General features: G+C 34.4%; 1 protein-coding gene across 2 annotated transcripts in view; it reads left to right on the top strand.

Moving 5' to 3' along the window:
* Positions 1-26,920, top strand: part of LOC145936189 (uncharacterized) — a 103,580-nt gene that overhangs the window by 34,587 nt on the left and 42,073 nt on the right. Inside the window, exon 1 of one of the 2 annotated variants that reach the window (XM_083038115.1) lies at positions 10,742-11,752. The exons of the other annotated variant lie outside the window; for it this stretch is intronic. The gene's annotated coding sequence lies outside the window, so the exon portion shown is untranslated. Of the gene's footprint in view, positions 1-10,741; positions 11,753-26,920 lie in introns of those variants that run through there. 2 annotated transcript variants of the gene reach the window in all.

Raw genomic sequence — 26,920 nt, 5'->3', positions numbered from 1 at the left:
CGCGCAGCAGCTGCTTCATTTCGCGTCTTATGGGACGCGCGTGTCGCGGAAAAAGTAAAATTCCTCGAGGAAAAAAAATGAGAACGATTATTATAAATCGTCAGAGTTACATGTTGCAAAAAGATGTTATAAGACGCAATTTTGATTTTTTTTTAGAAGTGTGGAAATTTGGATCACATAATATGCGTTTATATTAGAATGCAAATAAAATTTATAATGCAAAATTATTTTATTTTATTAATTAAATTTATTGATATATATAACATTTTTATTTACACGGTTAAATCATATATTTTTTTTAATCATAGACAAATGTGTGTCTCTCTTTTATTCTCTTTCGAATCATAAATTATTTCAATCTCTACTTAAAATCATATATCGAATTATTTATATTATTGATATACATTTTTTTGATCAATTAAGGATAAAATAAAGAAAAATAAACAAGGTAAAAGGAAAGAACAATAAGGAGTTGAATTCAACTCTCCGTCTCAATAAGCAATTTAATTGAATCGCATGATATAAAATGGATCTGCAGAGGAAAAATGAATTAGTTGAATAAAAATTTTCTTGAAAAGAAATAAAACTAAATATTTCTTTTTTGTTAGGCACAAATAATTTTTTTTATATAAATTGTTTAGTCTTAAATTAATTATAAAAATATCTTTTAAAACCTACAAAATATGTAAAAGACTTATTTTTGTCTTTATTTGTAGTTGTATTTCATTATCGTAACTTTGATAGATTTAATTATATAATTGTTGTATTCTGTGTCTAAAATCATTAAATATTCACCCATTTATATTTTATATTGGCATTGCTTTTATTTCTATATTAAAAGTAATTATAGAATCTGCTCTTTAATTTATTCATTTGAAAATAAATAATTTAAAAAAGAAGAGATAATCTTTTCTTTTAATTTAATTTTTAAAGGATAGATGAACCGTTTTGAAAGGAAATATATATATAAAATTTTGATTAAATAATTTGAAATTTTAAAAGTGTTTACATAATATATAAACTCGGTTTCGCAATATTACATTAAAAAATATTATATATTTATTTACGAATATTCTCTTCACTTCCTAGTTTTCATTATTATGAAAAAATGTAATTATTTCATCCAAACTGTAAATATACATATATACTGTATACAAGTTCGGAAGAATTGAAAAATAAAATTAATTGAGAATTAAGCTAAATATGAAATATCAAACATATGAGCAATGACATCTGTCTATATACATTTTCGAAAAAAAATTCGATCCACATTTATATTTTTCATACAAAATTTTAAAAAAATTAACATCTCGTGACGACAACGAAGGTCCTGAAACGCAACGAATGCTTAAACGCCTTAAACTAAGACTTCCGCGCACACATGGTGATGGTCTTTTATAAAGTATAATAAAATCTCGACGTAGCACCGTCGTCGCAGTAGGCGAGAAAATTCCGCGTCGTCATCTCGCGCGACTCAGCAACTTCCTGCATCGCTCACTTACTTAGGAGAGGTGCAGCAAGACAATGGGGGCTCCTCCGCGGAGCTCCTCCGGAACTCGGGACCTTGGAGCGCCGCGGACGGCACTCGCTCTATTGCGCTTGGCACGTCCCTGCTGAGCCGCAAACAGGAACACGACGATTATCCGGCAAATGAATGAAATCGAATGAACCGACTCGACTCGGCCGAGCGCGCTCGGTGAAGCCGCTTATAGAATCCGCGCGAATCTCATGAATGGACGAAGGGGGGGTCCAAGCGTACTCGCCGAAGCGTGGCTCGCGTTACGTCCGAATTACGCGCGCGCGTGTGTCTTAATAACGTCCGCGCGTAGATCCTGTCGCAGGCAACCGCTTCCGATCGAAATGCAAATGACGTTCGCGAATGAGAGTAAAGTTAATCGAACGAACGTTAATTTCGCAATATCACGGGATATTAAGTATTGTAATAATTGTCATTTATTAAATTCCTCCAATAAGACTCTTAATATTTCAATAGGATATTAGATAACAATCCGTCACTATTTTATCAGTAATTTTTTTAAGTTTCTTCAGTAACCCTTCTGTGTGATTTTTTAAAAAGGTTTTTAAAGGACTCTTAATATTTCGTTGGATATTAGATAACAATCGTCACTATTAATTGTCATCAGTAATTTTTTAAGTTTCTTTAGTAACCCTTCTGTGTGATTTTTTTTAAAAATCATTTTTACATTATATCATATAAAATATATGAAGATATCATCATATATGATGTAATATAAAAATAATCTAGCCTGCATCCAAATGCATAAAAGCCTTTAAAAAAATACGTACAGAAAGGCGTATTCAATCATATTTTTTATTAAATTCCAGTAAGACTTAATATTTTATAGAATATTAGATAATCATCACTAATAATTGTCAACAGTATTTTTTAAGTTTCTTCAGTAATTCTTCTGTGCGATACTTTTTTTTTTAATTTTTACATGTTTGCATACAGATTGGATACTACATCATATAAAATTATATAAATATGTATCATCATCTTTTCATATATTTTATATGATGTAATAAAAAAATGATCCAGCTGCATCCAAACATAGAGAAGGGCGTATTTATTATATTTTTATATTATATCATATAAAATATATACATATGAAGCTATAATGATATCTTTATATATTATGATGAGATATATAAAATATGATGATATAAAATTTGATATAATCTAAATATATATATAATATGATATAATCTAAATATATAACGAAAGGACAGAGATAGATATCTAACGAGAGAGATAGACCCAATCTACTTCCGCCTTCTCTCGTTCCGGCTTCGCCGGAAATCGCGCGTTCAATAATCGCGAAAGGGAACCAAGTCCAAGATCTCTCTCCTGTGGATTCTCGTCGGAAGTTTTACGCGATATATGTTGTCGTGTATAAAAGTGCATGCACTTAGCCGCGATACCGATTACACGCTGTGTCGTCGGTCGGTCAGACCTTACGATTCTTACGCAACCCGCGGATACGATTTCCGTTCGCGGCAGAAACGCCCTCCCCTTCCCTCCTCTGTGTGCATCCTCTCGTTGCGTATCGCGTTACGCAAAACGCAAAACAAGACGCACGCGTGCGCTCGAATCTGCGCGCCTTGCGACAATCCGGATGTTCCGAAACGATGCGTTTTCGCATTTTGCCGCTTATCCTGGGACTTTCTACCTCCGGTCTTTCGCGATCCCTCGAAAGACCGGAAGATCCCTAACGAAACCGACCGAACGAGCGATTTAACAGAGTTAGTTAAATTTTGTTTATTATTAATTATTCATTTTATTAATTTTATTAATTTATCCCGCGTGCTTGAGAATCTTTACTTTTATCCCTCGACGCGACCCGCAATTTCGAGATTGCATCTTCGAATATAGTCTGATGGTATGAGAGGTCCTAATAACACTGTTAAAAAGAAAAACACCGGAACGAGACTAGTCGTTTCTTATAATTTTTTTGGACGCTGAACACGAATCTGGTTTTCAAATTGCTCCATCACGTCACAATGTTTAGAGAAATTTGCTATTAAAGTTGCACACAAAAGGGCTATTTTTACCAACTTTGTCATATTATAGCTACAATATGTGACGTGCTGGAGAAGTTTTCTTGCAATCAAAATAAAGTATATTGTTAGGACTTTCGACCCTTTCAAAAGAAATTTTTGGTATCAGTTGTGGTTAATAAGATATCTATGATTAAATATGAGGTGTATTGCGGAAATTAGCTGTTAACTCGTTATTAACGATTTACCAAGTAGCTTTAAGTATGTTTATTTAAACTTAAGGTTTTTTAGGTCGCTGAGTACGAATCCAATGTTAAAATTGTCAAATTCGAAATGGAGAACTTAGTATGTTAAAAAATGTTTAGATTGCAATCTAAATTTTGTCATCCGTCATATTGAGTCCATCATTTTAAATTTGACAATTCTAATCTAAAAAACCTTAAGTTTAAATAAACATACCTAAAAGCTACTTGATAAATCATTAATGAGTCAGCTAACTTCCGTAATATACTTCACATTTAACCATGGATATCTTATTAACCACAACCGACACCGAAAATTCCTTTTGAGGGTTGAAAGTTCTAACAATATACTTTATTTTGATTGCAAGAAAACTTCTCCAGTACGTCACACATTGCAGCTATAATATGACAAAGTTCGTGAAAATAGTCCTTTTTGCAACTTTAATTGCAAATTTCTCAAAACTGTGACGTGAAAGAGCAATTTGAAAACCAGATTCGTGTTCAGCGTTCAAAAATTATAAGAAACGACTAGTCTTGTTCTGGTGTTCAAAAAAGTCATTTTTTGTTGAACAGTGTTATTAATTATTAATTTTGTTAACTTTTTTTTTAAATTTAGTTAATTTATCCCACATACTTGAGAATTTATACTTTCATCCCTCGACGCGATCCGCAATTTCGAGATTGCATCTTCGAATATAATCTGATGGCCCTAATAATTTGGAGTACGACGGTATAATATTATATATACCTCGCGCGATTACGTTATACCTTTCTTGCGAACGATAACACCGGCGCTGTATCAGCGGAATACGATTGCGTTTATCGGAATGACAGAAACTCGCGTGAGTCACTCGTTTGCGTTTTTGCCGCGATGGCAACGAACGATGGTTATCAAATTTTCTCAAATTTTCCGCGGGAAGAAAATTAACGTCTCGCGAATTAAATGCGAGAGTGATTTATTATGTCATCGCGCGAGCGCGCAAATTTTATTCCCGCGTGGCGTAAAAATCGCGACGCGGAAATTGCGTCGTCACGCATTTTAGAACCGCGAATTACGGCCTTATCATGTAGTATATTATTATTCGGCCTGCGAGCGTCTTATCTCCGCTCCTCGATTATTCATCGTGAGTCGAGTAAAGATAGAGAAAAAAAATCCCCCCTTCATTGAAATGTGAATTTTAATTTTAATTATATTTTTTAATCGTATTTTAATTGCATTGTATTTTGTATTTTAATGATATTTGTGTTTTATTTTATATTTTGTTTCATTTTTTACCCAACAAATCTTGTTTTTTTTCTTTTTTTTCTTTTTATTGGTATAATGGATTTAATAAATATTTTCTCTCGAAGAGCGACAGAAATAAAATTATCGCTTGTTTGTCAGAGAGACACATTTTCTTATATTTATCTCGTAGAATCGAATCGAGATTCCATTCACGTGTTCAGCCATGATTAAACATCTCGGCATCTCGAGTTGTATAGATAATTTTTATTCATTTCCGTCGATATATTCTTATCGCGCAGAAAAATTCCGGGACAAGATACATATATGTAGAAATATCAATCTCGTAATTTTTCCTTCTCTCTGCCTCTCCTCTCTAACGTTCATCAAAGTGCAAATTCGATGCACGCAATTGTTTTTCACGCGCAAATATTTGACATGTGTTCACGAGCAACTTCTCCTCATCCCGCGTTCCGAAGCGCGAAGTTTTTTTTTCTTCCGTTTTTGTTTTCCTTCCCTTTCATCTCTCCGCTCTCCGGTCCAAGAGCCGGGCCGATTTTCCCCAATTTATTTCTGCCGCGATCGTGAACCGGAAACGTGCATCGCGCTCGAACACGTTGATGAGTTTCTCCGGATGGCGTGACGCGGATTCCTCTCGTTTAACCTGTACCGACAAAATTGCAATATCGGCGACAGAGAGAGAGAAGGAAATCGGATCGAGGCATCGGTTCGTTATTTTCCGCGCGTGTTTTTGAGAAAAAAAAAAAACTGATATGGAAATATCGAACTGCGGCTTCGAAACTATATCAATAAGCCGAGAGCCGTTATTAGATAAACAAGATATTTCCGATTTTAAAGAAAGAGAGAAAAAGAACGTTTAATATTTCCTGGAACGTAAAAAAGACAGCATTTTCTATTGAAAAAAATTGGTTTTTTTTCGTAAATGTAAATGTGTTTTATTTTTTATTATATATGTATATCAAAACCATTTAGAATTTCTTAATTTTGAAAATATATTAATGTAAAAAAGCAGTATTTTCTATTGAAAAAAAATTAATTGTTTTTTTCCCTTAAATGTGAATGTGTTATATTTTTTATTATATATGTATCGATAATCACCATCTAGATAATAAATTCCGCAACAATGATCGTTCGAGATCATTCGAGTTGAAAGGAAACATATTATTAATATTCCAATTTTTGACATACATCAATTTTCTTGGAAAATCGAATAATCTAGAAAAAAATTTTTTTGTACACGTTCTTGATTTATGCTTACGCGAGGTATCATTTCTTTCTTTGGTCGATGCAACTGTATATACGGGCGGTGCGGAAGTAAGATAAGGCGGCAGCAACGGTGGTAACAAATGACCGGCATCAAAGAGGGGAGAGGAGAAAGGGGAGGAAGCTGTTGAACACGATATATAATATAAATTCCTCTTCCTGGTGATGGACAGCAGTCCTTCATTCGATGTCCCTTCATTTTCCACCTTTAAATCGCGCGACACAAGTGCAAAGTTCGCGACGAAAATTCGGTGATTTTGGCCCGAAAAGGGGAAAGAGAAACGCTGCTGATTGCAAATGTGTTCTTTTCCTTGTTACGCGCTTATTTATATTAAAGATAGTTGCAATTTACGGACCTCTAAAAATTGCCAATTTTTTATTGTTCGTAATTGACGGAATACCTTAATTTCTCGAGGTATCGCGATATCCTCTCGCTCTCTACCGCCGAATTAATTTGGTCGAGTAAATTTCGAGGTATTGATTAAACCCTGCAAACTTAATTGTGGGCTGCATGTATACGCGTGCATTCGTGTATATAATACACATGTCCGAAGCGTTGAAATAATTTTACAAACTGCTTCTCTCTCGCTTCCTCCGAAATGCGACATTCGAGCGTTATTAATTAATAATTTCTTACTTTCACGTAATTGCGAGGCCGACCATGATGTCGAAAAATATATTAATAAAATAAAATTATGTTTAAATAATATGTTATAATACTTTAAACTCGATTAATATTTTTTGACAGAAATCAGCTGATTTCTGTCAAAAATATTAATCGCGGATAAAAAGTATTATAATATATTATATTATGTCTTAATATATAATTATTTAAAAAACTTTCCACTCTTCAAGAAAGAGGGGAAAAGGGGACAGAGAGAGCGACTTTTGGGGAGGGAAGAGGGCATTGAATTTTTATTGGACGAATCGTCTTGCCCCGACACAACAGCTGATTGCGACGACGTAAATCCGGAGAGGAGCGTCGCTTTCGCGAGATGTATCATTGTCCCTCTCGGCGGTGGCGAACAAAAGGCGGGACATCCGCGGTGAATTCGCGCGTGCACGAGCGACGCGAATTAACGCTCGTGCCGCGCACAAGGCGCACAAAGGCGGCGGAATAATTCTAGAATTGCTTCCGCGACTTCAGCGAGCAAGAACGACGTCGGTGCCGCGAGTCTTCTCATTATCGCGGCCAAACAAAACGTTCTCCTCTCTCTCTCTCGCTCTCTGTCTCCTTCCGCCGCCGCAAAAAGGAATTCATTTCTCTCTCGTCTCGCGGTTGCGCCGCCGCAAACGCACACAATGCAAGACTCTCCTGGCCTTAGTTTATCGCGGAAGTTCCGATACGCATCTTCCTGCGTGCCGAGTAATTTTTCTCCTCGCATGCGTTACTTGTCGGTCGAATGTCTACAAGCTCCGAAAAAGAGCTTGTGAACATGGGCGTCCGCAGGGGTAACATTTGCTCCCCTTGAAATCAGCGAAAAATTAAGCATTTACTCTCTTTTCGAATAAACGCTGGAATTTACACATGTACATTTAATATAAAAGAAAATAAAAATAACAAAATAAAAAAAATTTTAATTTAAAAGATTTAAAAAAAATTTTAACAATTTTTTTTAACTAAAAAATAAAAAGAAAATTTCTTTCGAAATACACCTACCTCATCGCGGTGAAAAAGCTTTTATTACTAAAAGGTGTATATTTTAATTATAGAAGTAATATTTTGAATCATATCTTCTCTGGAAAAAATTCTGCGGATACCCGTGCTTGTAAAAGCGGAATTAAAGAACCCGATTCGAGATGCTATTTTGTAAAATGTACTCTGCTCGCGGATTTCGCGGTGTCCTATATTCGAGCTTCGAAAGCTTCGCGATACTGTATCGTCTTCAAATGCCTCGAGATAAATTTATATCTACTTCTTTTTTACTCTTTTGTAGACGACGAAAATATTCATGATATGACAAACTTTAAATCTCATGACTTTTCTGTGTGAGGGAGGGAAACTATTATGTAATTATCATTATATATATTTAAAATTCTTTTCGACTTTTAATTATAAAAATATAATATAAATTATAAATATTTTTGTATATTTTTCTTTAAATGCACTTGTATATACATATATATTTACGCTTTTTATTCTATACGTTTCGTTATATTTTAAAATAATAATTAAAGGAATAAAGTATTTAAATTAATTCTCAGAAAGAAAAATAAATGTATGTTTCACGATCTAAAATAAAATTTTCCAGCGGAGGATGTAACGCGAGAGAGAATCACACAAAAAAGAATTGAATAGTATTACATTTTTATTAAATAAAAAACAAAAGTGAATCTTGAAACCTAAATATACACGCGTAAACGTCCTTTTCTAAAAAAGTTATGTAAAGTCGATACTCGCATATATCGAAGTTTATTGTTGTCGCTTTTTTGCGATGCACATTGGCTGTCAAGATTCGCGTTATATTTGTAGCATCGAGCTATTATCGCAGGAGTTAACAGTTTATCCAAAATAAAATAAAATAAAATATTATTATGTTTTAAATAATATGTTATAATACTTTATCCGCGATTAATATTTTTTGACAGAAATCAGCTGATTTCTGTCAAAAAATATTAATCGCGGATAAAGTATAATATATTATATTACTTACAAAATATTATTATTTTAATTGTAATAATATGTTGTAAATAATATAATATGTTATAATATATACTTATAATATATCCGCGATTCATATTTTTTGACAGAAATCAGCTGATAACTGTCAAAAATATTAATCAAATTTGAAGTATTAAAACCCGATTGCACCGACGTTATTTTGGTTTTAAGCGAGACTTAATATGTGTTTGTCTTTATTTATTTAGGCAGAGAAAGATAAAGATAGACACATATTTAAGTCTCGCTTAAAACCAAAATAACGTTGGTGCAATCAGGCCTAAAACATATTATTTAAAACATTATTATTTTAATTAATTTTATTTTTTGGACAAACTGTCAAACTGCTAACCCTCGCAATGACAGTCTCTCGATGCTATGAATATAACGCACAACATAAATCGAGGTAGCTAATTAACATCGCGAAAAAGAGGCAACAATAATTGCGAGAATCAACTTAACATGCCTTTTTTTAGAAAGGAACTAGAACACAAGCGCGCGCTATGCGCGTACAATTCCTCGATTTTATGTTAAAAAGAATGATACAGAAATCAGCTGATAACTGTCAAAAAATATTAATCGAGTTTAAAATACTATAACATTTTATTTAAAACATATTTTAATTTTTATAACATATTAATTTAAAATTTAATTAGCAAATTAACGCTTTAATCAGCTGATTTCTGTCAAAAATATTAATAGTGTTAATTTGCTAATTAAATTTTAAAATAATAATAGGTTATTTTAAAATAGTAATATGTTATAAATAATATGTTATAATGTCTTATCTGCGATTAATATTTTTTGACAGAAATCAGCTGATAAATGTCAAAATATTAATTGAGTTCAAGGAATTATAATATATTATTTAAAACATATTACTATTTAAATTTTCATAACCTATTATTATTTTAAAATTTAATTAGCAAACTTACGCTTTATTAATATTTGTTGACAGAAATCAGCTGATTAAAGCGTTACTTTGCTATTTTACAAATATGTTATAAAAATTAAAATAATAATGTTATAAATAATATGTTATAATACTTTAAACTCGATTAATATTTTTTGACAGTTATCAGCTGATTTCTGTCAAAAAATATTAATCGAGTTTAAAATACTATAACATTTTATTTAAAACATAATATTTTAATTTTTATAACATATTAATTTAAAATTTAATTAGCAAATTAACGCTTTAATCAGCTGATTTCTGTCAAAAATATTAATAGTGTTAATTTGCTAATTAAATTTTAAAATAATAATAGGTTATTTTAAAATAGTAATATGTTGTAAATAATATGTTATAATGTCTTATCTGCGATTAATATTTTTTGACAGAAATCAGCTGATAAATGTCAAAATATTAATTGAGTTCAAGGAATTATAATATATTATTTAAAACATATTACTATTTAAATTTTCATAACCTATTATTATTTTAAAATTTAATTAGCAAACTTACGCTTTATTAATATTTTTTGACAGAAATCAGCTGATTAAAGCGTTACTTTGCTATTTTACAAATATGTTATAAAAATTAAAATAATAATGTTATAAATAATATGTTATAATACTTTAAACTCGATTAATATTTTTTGACAGTTATCAGCTGATTTCTGTCAAAAAATATTATTCGAGTATAAAGTATTATAACATATTATTTATAACATTATTTTAATTTTTATAACATATTTGTAAAATAGCAAAGTAACGCTTTAATCAGCTGATTTCTGTCAAAAAATATTAATCAAGTTTAAACAAACTTTATATAAAAATATCATTCTTTTTTATATAAAATCAAGGAATGGCGCGTTTGTGTTGTTCTAGTATAACAAAAAAAAAAGAAACAAAACAAAATATCAAAAAGAAAGAAAGAGAGAGACGGACGGAAATAAATTAATTTTATTCCGAGAAAATTCGCTCGAGAGGAGCGCGCGATCCAGAAATATACGACAAGCGGATCAAAATATAATCAGCCAGAGATAATAATAATAATAAAAGAGAGAATGAGAGAGAAAGGAGGAGCGCAGGGGAAAAGAGGGACGAGCGTGTGCTCCGAAAGAGCGATCGACACATCGTCGTCGGAGGTTTCGTGCGTCCTTGCCAGCTCGCCGTCGAGTTCCACTACTTCGAAGGGAAGTAGAAGTAGGGAGATCATCCCTACTACTGACAGTCGCCACCGCCGCCGATTTTCCCCCATTCTCATCCCATCCCCACCAATCGCTGCGCTATGTAAGAGCCCGCACATGTTACCCCGCGTTCCAGTCTCGCAGCGGCACTCGCGAGCGTTGTTCTGTACGCGTCGAAACGTGGTGAACGGATCCGCAAGGAAGGAACGGATAAAACGTTCTCTCTCTCTCTCTCCTTCTCGCACACGGATACCACCTATATACTCGGATCTCGCTGTTATACAGGACGGTGTGTGTACGTACGCGTGCGCGCGGAGTTCTTTTCAGTGTGTTTCGCTCACCGAGTCCGACACAATCTCAGTCGCGCAATCACCGCCTTTGCGAAGGTTGAAGAACAGTTAATCGAGGGAGAAGAGAGAGAAGAGAGAGCAGTTCGCCATCGTTTCCACCCCATTTTTGCGTGTATCTCTCACAGTACTTTTCTTTTTTTACTTTTATATCATCGTATCGTGCAAATTTTGTGGAAATCTCATCGAGTGAAGTATACTCACGATTAGTCTACCCTGCCGCAGATTGATCCGTTAATTCCTACCCTCCTTTCCATCTTCGCGCGCGAGTGTTTGAGTGTTGAAAGAGGAAGAAGTGTGGATAAATCGACGTCAATCACCGGAGTAGAGCACGAGAGATAAGACACGTGAGTAGCCTCAAGAGAGTCATAAATGCGCGAGATTCCTCGATAATTCCGGAGCGCGATCGCTTCGGAAGAACTTCGGCCTTCCGCGGTTAACATCGCGAACTTGGAACACGCGCGTGGGCGGTGATCGCGAACCGTGAAGATGGTGATTTACACACGCATACATACGTACATAATGCATGCACGCGTGGCATATTTCGCGTGCCTGCACGATGAAGCATTGCGTAATCTCGCGTTTTTTTTTTCTCGTCGAGGATGACGTCGCGAAGAAAATGAAGTGAGGTCAATGAATAATAAATATAATTTCGCTCAAAGCACGCGATAATCAATGATTGTCGAGCCTTCGTTGATAAGATGACGAACGAATTTTTGCGCATAAAGGGAGTATTTTATTTTTATCGCAACGTTGAACGATTTTTTTTTTTTTTTTTTACGCAAAATCCCGAAGTCGCGAACAAAACAGATATACGCGAGTGATACCTTGGCAGCTCTTATCTCCTTGGTTTTCCATGAGCGCAGGAGATAAGCTCGCGTTCAAACTGCAAATTTATATACGCGAAATTACGATCGCAAACGGATCGATTCGATTTAACGTAAACTTTGCAACATTCTGAAATCAGTGTCAAAAGCAGCGACAGACGCTTATTAAAGTATACCTGCTAAATCGGAGTAATCGCGTCTCGGACGAAAATTTTCGAGTTCGCGATAGTTCTTGAGTTAATTAATTAATGAGGCGCGTTCGTGAATAATCGCTCATGCGGCGAAATGTCGTGACACACTGTGACGTTGTAACTCGCGCGTGTTGTTACGTGACGACGTGTATCTGTACCTGTATCTGCGACGTAATATAATCGTCGAGTTTACTTCGTTCCGCGGTCGCAATTACGTAGCGCAAGAACAGGTGACGATAGTCACGGCCTTGATATCGCGATCTTTCGCGATCTTTCGCGATCTTTCGCGATTTGACAGATGCGGAGAAAGTCGACACATTTCCACCTCCAAGTGTGTACATTTTTACAATTTTCCTCGTGACGTTTGCACATCTTTCTAAAAAATCCAGTATATTATAATCGAGCGAGACGATTTATGAAAAATAAGTAAACACATTTTTTTTGAGAGCATATTTATAAAATATATATATATTTTTTTATAAATATATATATTTATAAAAAAAAATATAAAAAACTGACCATCGGTGCGAAACGCGATGCATTTGCCTCGCGCAAATGTGTATCGGAAATTTTTTTACGCGAACATGAATACTTCAGGATGTATCGAGTAAACTGATTTTGCGAGAAATAGGAGAAACGTTTTTTTTTTTATTCATTTTAGTTCGCTTTCCCTCTCGCGGATTATGAGACGAGACGAGACGAGACGCACGTGCTCGTCGATTTAATTTCCATTACTCGCTCGCGACGAGATTAATTTTCTTCCAAGGCTTCCCCGTTGCGAGGAGGACAACAATCTGGAGCTAACTGACTGTGTGTGACTCATCACTGTTGCGTTTCACTTGCACAAACGCGATCATTACGACGTGTTACGTTAAAGGTCGCGCGCGAGAAGCCGGTTTTTAACGCGTCATAATAGAGTAGCGCTTGTGCTTATATATGTATCCCCGATTATACACGTGTATCCTAGGCACGCACCGGTTTGGAATCGGTCGATTGTATCATTTACTTTTAAAGGAAACCGATCAATTACAACTCTGATGTAATGTATTGCTCGCGACGACGTTGCATTCGAGCAAAATATTATTGCTCCGTCACTTTATTCTCGTTAAGTGAGTTATGCATCAGATTTCAACGGAATAATAAATGATAACAATATAATATTATTGTTATCATCAGCGTTATTTGTCGATTGCATTTGCTTGAAGACGAAAGCTTCGTGATTAGCGATAAAATTCAGGCCAGATTTCATACATGTATATATTTCGCTTCTTCGAATGTTTAGGAAATATATTAAATTGATTATACACGATATGTTTAATTGATTATACAAATTGATTATTTTTACAACTTATAATTTACATTGACGTTTATCGATTATATATAAATTAGACAGATATTTTGTTTTATTTATATTTTTTTACTTTTTTTTATTTTTTTTATTTTTTAGAAATTTAAGACCCTCTATGCGTTTTTTTGCAACACAATGCCAAGTCGTCTGCGCGACTTGGCATTGTGTTGCAAATTTATTTATGTAACCCAGTTTATTTATATTTTCCTGTTTATTTATATCTGTTTTTATTACACATTTTGTGATATCTGACTGTCATATAATTTCGCGCTTAAAGTCTGCGACAGAAATCTATTTATAATAATTTAATGCGTTGAGCGAAATAAAAGCACATTTGAAAAAATATGAAATATACTATATACCCGCGCTCACGTGTCAAATTATAAATATTCTATCTTGAATTTTGTTGCGAATCGCAAATCGTCTAAAGCCGACTTAAGCAGGATGTAATCTCGCGCAATACGTTGAATAAATAACGCTGACGATAATACATTATTTTTATTCCGTCGCGTAATCTGGAGTAAAATGATTCACTTAGCTATAGGATAAAGCGAGAGTATATTTGCGGATTTATATTACTAGAAATTTCTAAACGAGTCCAAGTTCATCGCGGATACTAACGCGCTCGCAATTTTTTTTCAACGAGTTTGCACATTTATTTGCACAGCTGATACATACATACGTCCGTCAATCGCGGTTCGCGACAGCGATTCCATTCATCCCCACCGCGTTTTCGCGTTTTTCTCTCATCCGGAAAAAAGAAGTTGCGATGTACCGTAAATTCCGTTCGTCGTCGAGGACTTCTCCGTTCAGGACCTCCCCTGGTTAACGGGATATAACGCGGTTGTTAATATATATATGTACACTGAGAGAATTTTCTCTTAGAATTTACCCTGAAAATCATGGTAATCGTGAGACAATATGGTATGAAAAAAATTTTAGGAGAATTTCTCTGATTAATATTTATCACAATAAAAATAATATCTATCACAATAAAATATAAAATATGTTTGATTAATTTTACTATGCAGTTTAGTACAAATTAATCAAACATGTTTTATATTTTATTGTGATAGATATTATTATTTTTATTGTGATAAATATTAATCAGAGAAATTCTCATAAAATTTTTTTCATACCATATTGTCTCACGATTACCATGACAGGCTGTCATGGTAATCGTGAGACAATATGGTATGAAAAAAATTTTATGAGAATTTCTCTGATTAATATTTCTTTGAAAATCTGGTATTTTCAGGGAATTTTGTTTTACCTTGAAAAATCAGGGAATTCTCATGGAATTTGATTGGGATTCAAAGAATAAAAAGAAATTGTCCTTTTGTGATAATTTTACTCTTATTTGACACTTAAGAAACATATGTCTAACACATCTTTACAATATTTAAGTTTTTATTATAATTTTATGCGATTTTTTTATTGACAATCTATTTCAGTATCAAGAACTTATGAAGTTTCATAAAAAATTGTTCAATTTTTTAACAGGTAATATTTAAAAAAATTAGTACTTATTTATTTAATAAATATATAATGAAATAAATAATTTAATAAATACATAATAATTTAATAAATAATTAATTTAAATAAATTAATATTCCTTAACACGTTTATAATAAATTATTTTTTGTTTTCTATTTTTATTTTATATTATATTCTTGCATATATTTTTAGCGTTTAGAGAGAGCTATAATGATATACTCGGATATATCGCACTTTGTTATCGTCTAAATTAATTTTACAATTAATAAATTAATATTAAATGCTAGAAAAACTGCATTCTTGATAACTTTCCAATCGTATGAATAAAAAACATTAAAAAGCGCATACAATAAAGGAACTTTTAAAAAGCTGCATTTACAATTTTTTTTATTTTACCTGAAATTTTAAACGAAAATACTGGGAAGATCAGAGAATTCTCAGGGAATTTTTTTACAAAATTTGAGTATACACCCTGCATAATTTTCAGGGTAAATTCTAAGAGAAATTTCTCTCAGTGTACATATATACACGCGTTATATATTATACGGCCGTGCAACGTTTTCGGAAGGACAAACTACCGAAATCAGATTAACATCGCGATTTTGACCGGTCTCTAGCCCTGTTCATCGATCTTGTTTTCTCTCTCTCTCTCTCTCTCGTTCTTTCTCCACTTCTTTCACTTCCGCAGTAAACAACCGGACGCGCGCACGTTCCGACTGGCCGTCACGGAATTAATCACGGTTTAATTGGAAAATCTCACAGCGCGCAAATACCGTCGCCCGTAGTAGATAGGCAAATATCCCGGGCCCATCGGGATCGGTGGCAAACACGTGATATGCAAACTACTATAGCTGCGCGCCGAATCGATCGACCAAAGTTATACGAAAACAATTCCCGGCGCACACCTTTTACTTAATTGTTCCGTGTGTGTTATCGAGAATATCGGACGTATATATTTCTGGGTGAATAATATCTTTGACCCAGTTATTTTTCGATATCGCGAGACCGTCCGATTTAGCATTTACATATACATATGTTAGAATGACATTTAAATTTTGATTCTAATTTTTAATTGAATTTTAGTTTATATATATATCTCTGCTGTTAATCTAACGTTTCTCTCCTCTCTAATTAATGTAATGACTTTTCCCATATATTCTACATAAATAAATAATTAATTAATTAATTAATATATTCTAAATAAATAAATAAATAAATTATTACTATAAATAAATAATTAAATTAATTATAATTGCACCGAACGTAATGGACCAGAAAGATAGGCTGCATCCAATAAAAAAAAAACCCCCCGTCAATTTAGTTAATGACTCTTATTTACTCGCGAAAACCTAAAAGTATCGCGTTTATCTCAATTTCTCGGGCTCGATTTCCGAGCTTTGCCGCAAGTATCAATTCTCGAACTCGGCATGAAAGTCAAGAATCTCCGACCATCTACCATCATCTCTCTCTCCCTTCGCGACTTTTTCGTCTCGAGTGCGCGATGGAGAGAACGAACGCTCTCATCCATCACTCGCAAAACCGCTACTCACTAGACGACGTTTCCGCGTGAGAAACGCGAAATATCCCTTTGTGTGACGCGCTCGCGAGCGCGAGATTATTTCACGCTTCTCTCCCCCTAATCTGTCTATCTCTCTTCCGCGGTCGCCTTCATTAATTTCACAGCTGCTTCGCCTAAGAATAACATTGTCGAACGAGAGCGGAACACGGACTCGCGCATTCCCTCAATAGAGGATCGTTAATCTTCTCTATTCGAGAGCGCGAGATTCGCTTTTCCGAGTTCTCCTTGTATATATCGGTTTAATATATGTGTGTACGTAAAGAGGTTATCGCCGCGTTCTTCCTTTTTCGATCTGTCTTTTGCGTCGTTCGATGATCGTTCGACCATCTCCCCGTCTAATCGACTCGGCGATTTTTATTTCGCATCATCCGTTGTATTTCGGAATCTCGAGCTGTGTAGAAATTAATTTATATTTATCGATTATCGCGCGATTTTTTTCGAAACGCTGAAAACACAACTAAGCTTCTATTAATCTCGTAGACCACCTTTGTATGGATTTTTATTTTGAAATTAAATTATTGCTGTTATTATAATTTTGTATTGTTGCCCTGATATCACTATAATCAAGCTCAACATTTTCTCGCGTATAGTAAATTTGTTACATGTACCACAAAAAATATATATAATATAAGGATTATTATTAATATATTATATATTTATTATATGTATATATTGAGAATATATATTCTAATTAAATGATTACATTTCATGTTATCGTGTGATAAATTCGAACTAGGGTCCAAAGATGCTATTTATTTAATAGGTGCGATAATCTCGATCTGTGTAGAAATTAATTTATATTTATATCGACTATCGCGCGATTTTTTTCGAAACGCTGAAAACACAACTAAGTTTCTATTAATCTTGTAGACCAACTTTGTATGGATTTTTATTTTGAAATTAAATTATTGTTATAATTTTATATTGTTGTCCTGATTTCACTATAATCAAGCTCAACATTTTCTCGCGTATAATAAATTTGTTATATGTATCACAAAAAATATATATAATATAATGATTATTATTAATATATTATATATTTATTATATATATTGAGAATATATATTCTAATTAAATGATTACATTTCATGTTATCGTGTGATAAATTCGAGCACCAAAATTCATACTAGGGTCCAAAGATGCTATTTATTTAATAGGTGCGATTTATAATGTAGATATTAATTATTATCGCGCGCGCACGCGCTGCGAAAAATTCATTGTTCATTCGTGGGACTAAATTATATCTTTATCGAGGAAACAAGGAGCGATTGGACGGCCGCCAAAGCGAATTGTGAAAATTGCGGGAAACTTGCGCGAGAGTGTTTTCAGTCGCGCGCGACGTTTTATCCGCTCGTTATTATTATTACGGCCGCGTTAAGATCCAGCAGGATCGTGACGTGTGCGAGGTTTATTGATTCGTAGAATTCTTGTCAGTAGAAAAGACCGAATGCAACACACAGATATACCCACCTGCAGATTATAAAAATGCTGCAGGTTTTCTGCCGCATTTTTATATATAAACTACCCAATTTTTCGCCGATAAAAATCACCCAAATTAACTTCTCTGTTGGCTCAAACTATACCTGACCTATCCTTGACAATTCGAATCTATTTTGAAACTTTTACAAAATTCTTTTCAAAATTTCTTGACGTCTTCGATGCAGAGTATTTAAATGAGCAAAATAGAAAAAAAAAGAATAGTGTCTATCATAATTACGGGAAGCGATTAAAACACGATATCTGTAAGAAATCTTGAGAGAAATCGGGCTGACAAAATATTTCGCGCCTGTATTCGAAGCTGTCACAACAAATGCGGCGGATAAGGCCGATGATGCATGCAGCATCCGTAGATAACGTATCACAATGTTTAGCGCATTCCGCTATACTGAAAAGTGTGCAATATTTGCCGCTATAATTGCATAATAATTATAATTGAAATTCTTACTTTTATTTTTATAATTATTACTACTATATTGGTGATATATATAATATATAATTTAATATACTATATACTATTATATATATAATAATTATATAATATTATAATTATAATTAATATAATTATTATTAATATATTATATATTTGTTATAATATATACATTATATATATTTAGAACATGTCCCAATTAAATGAAAATTACATTTTATATCATCCTGCCACGATAATTTTATATGTAATAATAATAATAAGCTTGTATATACAGTTGGCATTAAAAATAATTATAAATTATAATAAATAAAATATTTAAAAAATTTTTTTTGACGGACATTGAAGTAGACATGGATTTTTCCCTCCCATTCGCGGGATGGAAGGAAGAACGCGCGAGTCCCGAAGTTGGGGAGTAGAGAGCTCTTGTTAAGGATCCTCGAGAAAATAACAGGATTGCCAAACGAATCCTCTCGCAGTTGCCCTGTGGTTAAGCGTAATTTTAACCCCTCGTCTCGAGAGAAGAGAGAGGTTTACCTTTCCTCCTTTCGCAATCTTATCCGAGCTTACCTTCGCACTTACGTCGATTTAAGTTTTCGGTGGATGGAGATTTTCATTTTATCTCTTGTCGAAATCGCGACGGATTTTACACGCGTCGCGTCCTTCATCTTTGATGTTATTATCAAACGGCCTGGGGGAAGAGGAGGGGTCAATTTCTTTATCCGGTTATCGATTCGCCGATCTCGGAATAGAGAGGGATTCTATGCTCTCGAAGAAATGTCAAACGGATATATTCTCGCCAGCAACACGAGCGATATACAGCCGATGCTCGACCTACTACCCCGTTTTCCGTGCGATTTGCGAGATCCGCCAAGTTCAAAGCGGTCGGAGCAAGTCGTGCATAAGCATTATCGGCTTGCTACACGTTGGCTATATACGTACTATGTGTGTATGTATGTATATCTCGAACGAAAACGAAACACTCGTCGATCACGTGAGTGACAACACAAAATTTAAAAAAAATTAGACAAATACGACACATTTCAATTATACTGAGTGAGAGAATTTTCTCTTAGAATTTACCCTGAAATATAAAACATGTATGATTGATTTTACTAAACTATACATAATAAAATTAATCAAACATATTTTATATTTTATTGTAATAGATATTATTATTTTTATTGTGATAAATATTAATCAGAGAACATCTCATAAAATTCTTTCCATACCCTATTGTCCCACGATTACCATGATTTTCAGGGTAAATTCTAAGAGAAAATCCTCTCTGTGTACACTAAATAAATTACAGTAAATCGGACACCGATTATCGAATTATCGAATTTTTAATCACGGAATTTTAATTTTAAACCCAGTGAATTCCTTCAGAGTGTCGTCGAAACCGGAGATCGAGTGAAATTTTGTGCGTTGCAGCGTTATCACTTTTTTTCGCGCTGAAACGTCGCAAAGATCGCGCCAACTCATGCGTTCGTCACGCGTTGTCACGAGGCGTACAAATATCTATATACGCTGATAACGAATTTGACCGTATTTCGTTTCACGACGATGTTTGATGTTTGAACAGTTTGTTCGGCGCGAGCAAAGTGTAATACGCCATAAGTACGCGATACAATCTTTGGGGGCTTTGGAATTTACTGTTGAGGAATTCACTCGCTGGAGGCACGTGTAGTCATTATCTAATTGTATAATTGTTTGCGATATCAATCATATTATATTATATATAATTATATATATTATATATAATTATATATATTCGTGGAACAATATAGTGTGGAAAGAATTTTATGAGAATTTCTCTGATTAAACACACACAATAAAAATATTATTAATATTTATCACAATAAAAATAATAATATCTATTACAATAAAATATAAAATATGTTTGATTAATTTTACTATGCAATTTAATAAAATTAATCAAACATGTTTTATATTTTATTGTAATAGATATTATTATTTTTATTGTGATAAATATATTAATCAGAGAAATTCTCATAAAATTTTTTCCATACCATATTGTCCTACGATTACCATGAATTTTAGGGTAAATTCTAAAAGAAAATTCTCTCAGTGTAGCATTAACAATTATTTGCGATGATCAAAATTATAGATATAATTATAATAATATAATTTTATCATCGCAAATAATTGTTAATGCCAATTATGGATAGATATTTCTGTGTAAAAATTTTCGCTGTATTCTTACCAACAAGAATGTCAATGTCGAAACATTATGTCACATAATCCCGCTGATGTGGAATAAAAATACCTTTAAATATCGTTTACTAGAATATTGAAATAATTATATATTTCTCTTTTCTTCTCTGTGTCTCTCTTTTTGTCCCTCTCTTTCTCTTTCTCCTTCAGCGATCGATATCGTTGCTAAAGGCTCGAGGGTATATTGCTATCACGTTTCAGTTGAAATCGCGCACAATAAAAAAAAAAGAACGGTAATGACGCAGCTTTGTTCGAATTGCGACTATTCCGTCCGCTCGAATTATTCAAACAGCAATTATTCGGGCAATGACCTTCCATAATCAATGCGTCAGCTAAAAAAGGATCCTTTTGCCGAATACGCACGTGTAAAATAGTAGGGTTCATTAACGATGTACTCATATCGCGGATATTTCGAATATATTTATAATTATGTAAATTCCGCAATTTGGAAGGATAAAAAGACAGGAGGCGATTGAAAAATTGTGGGGAGGCAGGGAAGCTATAATTTTTACTTGTTATATTTCTATTTCTTCAAAAATTCATGATAGAATTTAGAGAAATATTTCTCTTTTAAGAATATTATTTGATTACTTGTATAACTTGGAAAGAGAGAGAGAGAGAAATAAAATCTATTCACGACGTTACACGTGCGGTCGCACATTCTATGAAACCTATGTTAGACGGAAGTCATTAGCAGCGGCGGCGGTACTTGAAAAGAACTACTTACAAGAGCTACTTACAAGAGCTACGTAATCACTTTCAGTGAGGAAGCATCCCTCGCGGAGAGAGATGCAACGATGCTAATTTAGAAATTGAAGTCTGTCGTCGCATTTGTCCTTATTTTCACAGTATTTTGTGATTTTGAGGGATAATCGTCGCTAAATAATTTTTTGCGTTTTTCTCCTGTAACATCCTCCTAGGGTGTACGCCTGCTCTATCAGCGTCATCGGCGATCTGTTTAGCCCCGATTCGCGATTCGAAGCTTCGAGACTGCGTAATAATATCGGACGACACCGAGCAGGTGACGTTGATCGCGATAAAGCCATTATCGCGATGACCGTCGTGCGTGCACGCGCATAAAAGCGTCGACGATAAAAACTTTCCGAACGAGAATTATCTTTACCTTGTACATACGGTTTCGAAATTTGCGAAGACAAAGGCTTGGCGCGGAATTCCCGCACGTTTTCTTCAAATCATGGCCAATAATAAGGAAAAGAGAAATTGAAAGATCAAAATCAGAAGGAAGAAAAAGAAAAAAAATATATACATATATGATTTTAGAGTGGCATTTTGCAATATAAATTATATTTAAAAATGTTTTCTTTGTATTAATTATTATTTTATTACTTTATTTTATTTTTTTTAATTAATTTTTTTAAATCTTTATTTTTTATTTTTATTTATTAATGTTTCTAAAATAAATGAAATACATGGATATATGAATTTTATTCTGTAAATTAAATATAAATAAATTAATATGCACTTATGAAGTGAAACTGATAAAAGTAAAATTTAAACATCTAATCTTGTAGATCAAATAAATATAACACTTATCACACAAATTAATTTTTGTTTCTTCTATACACTTTGCTTCTCTTCATACATAGGATATTAATTGTATATATATATTATTATAAATTAATATATATTTAATACAGTACTATATTATAATATTATATTATAATATATATTAATATATATAATATATATATAATATATAATTTTAAATTATATATTATTATATACCTACATATATTATATATATATTTTTTTTGCTCTTATTGCTGAAAGTATTCGAAGTTCCGTATTTGTAGACTAGAAAATTAGAGATACGAGGAGTCTGTAATGATGCACGTCCACTTGCAGCATCCAGCTGCAAGGTGACGCGGCGCTGCTGGCTCCCGCCCGGCGCACACGTAACAATCTTAATTACATAACGAGCGTGTGTAATCGAGCACTTTCATTGTTGCCAACCCGCGACGGGCAGGAAGCATTGAAGGCATGATTCTCGACCGATGAGCGACCGTTGAACCGGCCTTTATCGGCTCGCCGATACTTCCGCGACGAGCGCAATCGATTCGATCGCTCGTGATTCCCCATCATCGTCCAAGCCGGAACCGAATCTACGCCGGGATTTTTCCGACTCGTTTGTTGCGTAACGAAGATAAACGGTGCCGAATCCCCGAGCCATTAGAGCCTCGAGTTACGTAATTATTACAACGACGTATGAATGTATCGATCGATTTACGAGAGATCGAGGGATGATGATTCCCCGGGCTATTTTTTTCCTCGGTCGATTTTTCCGTCGCTTTTAATGTTTCTGCGTGTGCGATGATGGATCGACGACGTGTGCAAGCATCAGGGTCAATGCCGATGGAAATCGAAAAGATTAATAATCTCTCGGACGCGCACGCACTTTCCACTCTGACCTCGTTCATTAAATTTATAATCGGCGAGAGTTGTCGGTCGAGGAGTCATCGCGACGTGGTAAAAATTTTACGAACGAGTGAGAGATAGATACCTCGTGATTTTTAAGAAAATCTTTAAAGTCGATAATTTTATATCGCGAAGAGAATTTCAAAACTACAGACTGTGAAAGAGCGACAATCGAGCTGTCATTATCGTTTCTCGAGATAAGGAACGTCTGTATCAACGCGATCGTGACTTGCTCTTCGTCATTTTCGGCTTGATCTCGTCATCTTTATTTTTAATTTCGCGCGATACGTATCGCGAATCGAGAGAAAGAGAAAGAAAAGATTGATTTGAGTAAGAAAAATGTATACGTTTTTTTTTTTTTTTTTTTTTTTTTTTTACGAGAACATGTTCCAATTTGACGCGAGGCATTTTATATATAACGGTGTCTGGAATTCTCTATTTTCCGCTCGAAAGATAACCTTTCCTCACGTGATCTTCTCCTAGGATAGCATCTTTCGAAACGGTAACGTTTTCCATATACATATATGTATAAGTATCGATCGTCTCCTAGTTTTACGCTTCGACGTACCGTATTTCCACAGTATATCGGAACATCGAGCGAGGAAAGAATATTCCCGAACGTACGATAATTACAACCGAGGGACGATTAATTAAAGTTACATCCATGAAATAATAATCTAGCGGCGTATTTATCGAGATATATCTCGATTAAACGTGGCTATGAAAAAAAATCATAACAATATTTCTACGGATCTAACGTAAACTCTGTACATGAATGTACCAATAAAATCGAAAGATACATAAAATTTACCTTTGCCTATAAGGAAAATAATAAATTAGTTGAAACTGTGCATATTTATTAGTTTTTTCTACATATGAATATACTCCTGCAAAATTACACATTTTTTTTTCAGTGATGCAAGATCTGTCATCTGTCAGATACAATCATTGTAAGAATCAATACATTGTCTTAAAAAAAAAATATTAAAATTTTATAAAAAATTAATAAAATTTATAAAAATTAATGTTATAAATTAATAAACTTTTTATAAATTTTTTTAAATTTTTAACAAATTTTAATAACATTTTTTTAAAAGATAATGTGTCGATTTTTACGATGATTGTATGCGGCAGATCTCGCTGGAAAAAAATGTGTAACTTTGCAGGATTTATATGTAAAACTCGACTAATAAATGTGCAGTTTCAACCACTTCATTCTTTTCTTTAACAATAAGAAAAAGTACGAACTTGATGACACACGCGAGTTCGGCAATCGGTGGTCGATAAACCCGGGCATTTTAATTATACCCGAGGCGTATTTTCAGAGTATTACTCATTCTCGTCGACGATTAATGTCCGTTTCTAAATCCGTTCTAACTCGGGGAGAAACACGTTCATGCGCACGGAAGGGAAAGACACAACAGCGACGGAAAGTATTATACATACTTACTTTACTCCAGTTTTATAGGACCCCGTAAATCTTATCTCGCGCAATAATTTCAGCCCTATACGGGAACGTTCGTCGTTATAAATCTGAAATGTGGACGCGATTATCTCGGTAATTAATGGGAAGAAGAAGAGGGAAGAGAAGGGGAGGGGAAGATTTTTTGAAGACATTCTGTCCCTTTCCATGTGGTCAGAAATTGAATTGATTCGCGACCTCGCTCTTCCCCCAATTGTCATCCAATTACGGCGGAAAAGAGAATTAGTCCCTCTCTTTTTCCGATTAATCTGCCGATTTTATTTTCTCGAGCTATCATCTTTACGAGGCACCTTACGTCAAAAATAAATAAAATCGTGAATCGGTTAGGCGATATATCGTTTTTGGAGCGCGCTCGCGCGGCTCAATTTTGATTCTCGTAAATATTTTTCTCCTCCGCGAGGCACGAAAGGCGAAAGGTCACGGGAAAGCGAGGAGGAATCGATTGTGCTCGGGAGCTCCACTTGGCAATGGTGGCCGAGTTTTTGCTCCGAATATAAAATTAGGCGCGTAGCGGATCGGCCGCGAGTGCCGGGATCTCGGGGAGCAGTGGACGTAAATAGATCATCGTTAGAATGCGGTACGTCTTATTCACACTTACATAAACAAGTCTTGAGGACGCAAAATCCACCGCGGCTGGACGAATAAGGAAGTGATCCGCGAACGAGAATATATCCCTCTATTTTTGCATCGCGTATGTCCCCGTTTTTATATTTAACGGGATATTTAAAAATGCGAAAGTCAATGCTCGCCTAAAAAGTTCATATAATTCATATTTTTATATATATCATTAATTATATTATATAATTAGTACACATATATGTATTATATGTACATATATAAAATTGATTAGCTGCAGAAATTTCAATGACATCATTTTAGCGAAAAGAAGACCAAGACTCTGCTTTAAATAATCATAAAAAGTTCAGCTGAAGAAATAAAAATATTTCGAAGGAAAAAATATAGAGGATTTTTACTGGAAAGATACTTATCTTGAAAATAATTTTTATTCGCGAGAGAAAAGAAACGGTGTCGCACACGCGAGGAAAGAGTCGGGTCACGTTCTTGTCGCGCGCCATCATCATTATTACCGTTGTTTACCAACACTTTTCCGCGTTTTAGCGCTCCCTATACGCTGTCCTTTACCTTTCTTCTCGTACGGGAAACTCGCGTCACGGTAAAACGCTCTCGAATAAAACGAGTTACGGAATGAGTAAAGCTGTAGTTTCCGCGGCTGCGGGACTCTATATATGCGGTCTGTCTCGCTCTATCGAGCGTTTCGAAGGGGACCGCCTCTCTCCTCGGAATCGATGCCCTTCCGGGTTATATGCACCGGTATATATATATATTATATATACGTATATAGTATATATCGTTGTAGGAAATAGCAGAAATTCTTCAGACCAAGTGCCAGGCGAAACCGGCTTTAACCTTGGCTTGGAAATACGCTGCGCGCTAGTTATAGCTTATAAAGATCTCGCGCCCGCGAGACGAGAAACCGCAAGCAGATTTCCCTCGAATATAGAGACATGTTTCGCAATCGAGTATTAATAGTCCGTTCTCTGGATTAAAATCGCGGAGAAATTTGATTTCGATGTTTACTCGGCGACGCCCGAGAATACACAAATCAGTCTCGTTGACATTTCGTTCGTCGACTCTTCGAAAACGCGAGAAATATTCGAAAAATCGCGAGCGCGGAAAAAAACGCTCGAGTGAGAACGCTGAAAAAAGAAAGAGAGGAAAGAGGAAATTGGATTACTTACGCGCGAGATATTCTAAAAAAAATAAGCTCCTTGCGTAATTCGCGTAAATCGCGAATATTTTGCAACTTGCGGACGCGAATGAGCGACGAGGGCTTTTTGCGGTGCATTTTATTACATAATGCCGATCCAGCCGCGCGGAATTTCAACGCGACGTTCCTCTCTCGCACGAAGGCATCCGAATCGCGATACCTCGCGGTGCAACGGGAGGAAATTATCGATCGGTCTATGT

Source organism: Prenolepis imparis, unplaced genomic scaffold (assembly GCF_030444845.1).
Source record: "Prenolepis imparis isolate NDT839.2.m4 unplaced genomic scaffold, iyPreImpa1.0 SCAF_1, whole genome shotgun sequence".
Taxonomy (NCBI): domain Eukaryota; kingdom Metazoa; phylum Arthropoda; class Insecta; order Hymenoptera; family Formicidae; genus Prenolepis; species Prenolepis imparis.
Note: the sequence above shows the minus strand (reverse complement) of the source record. Positions and strands in the feature narration are given on the sequence as shown.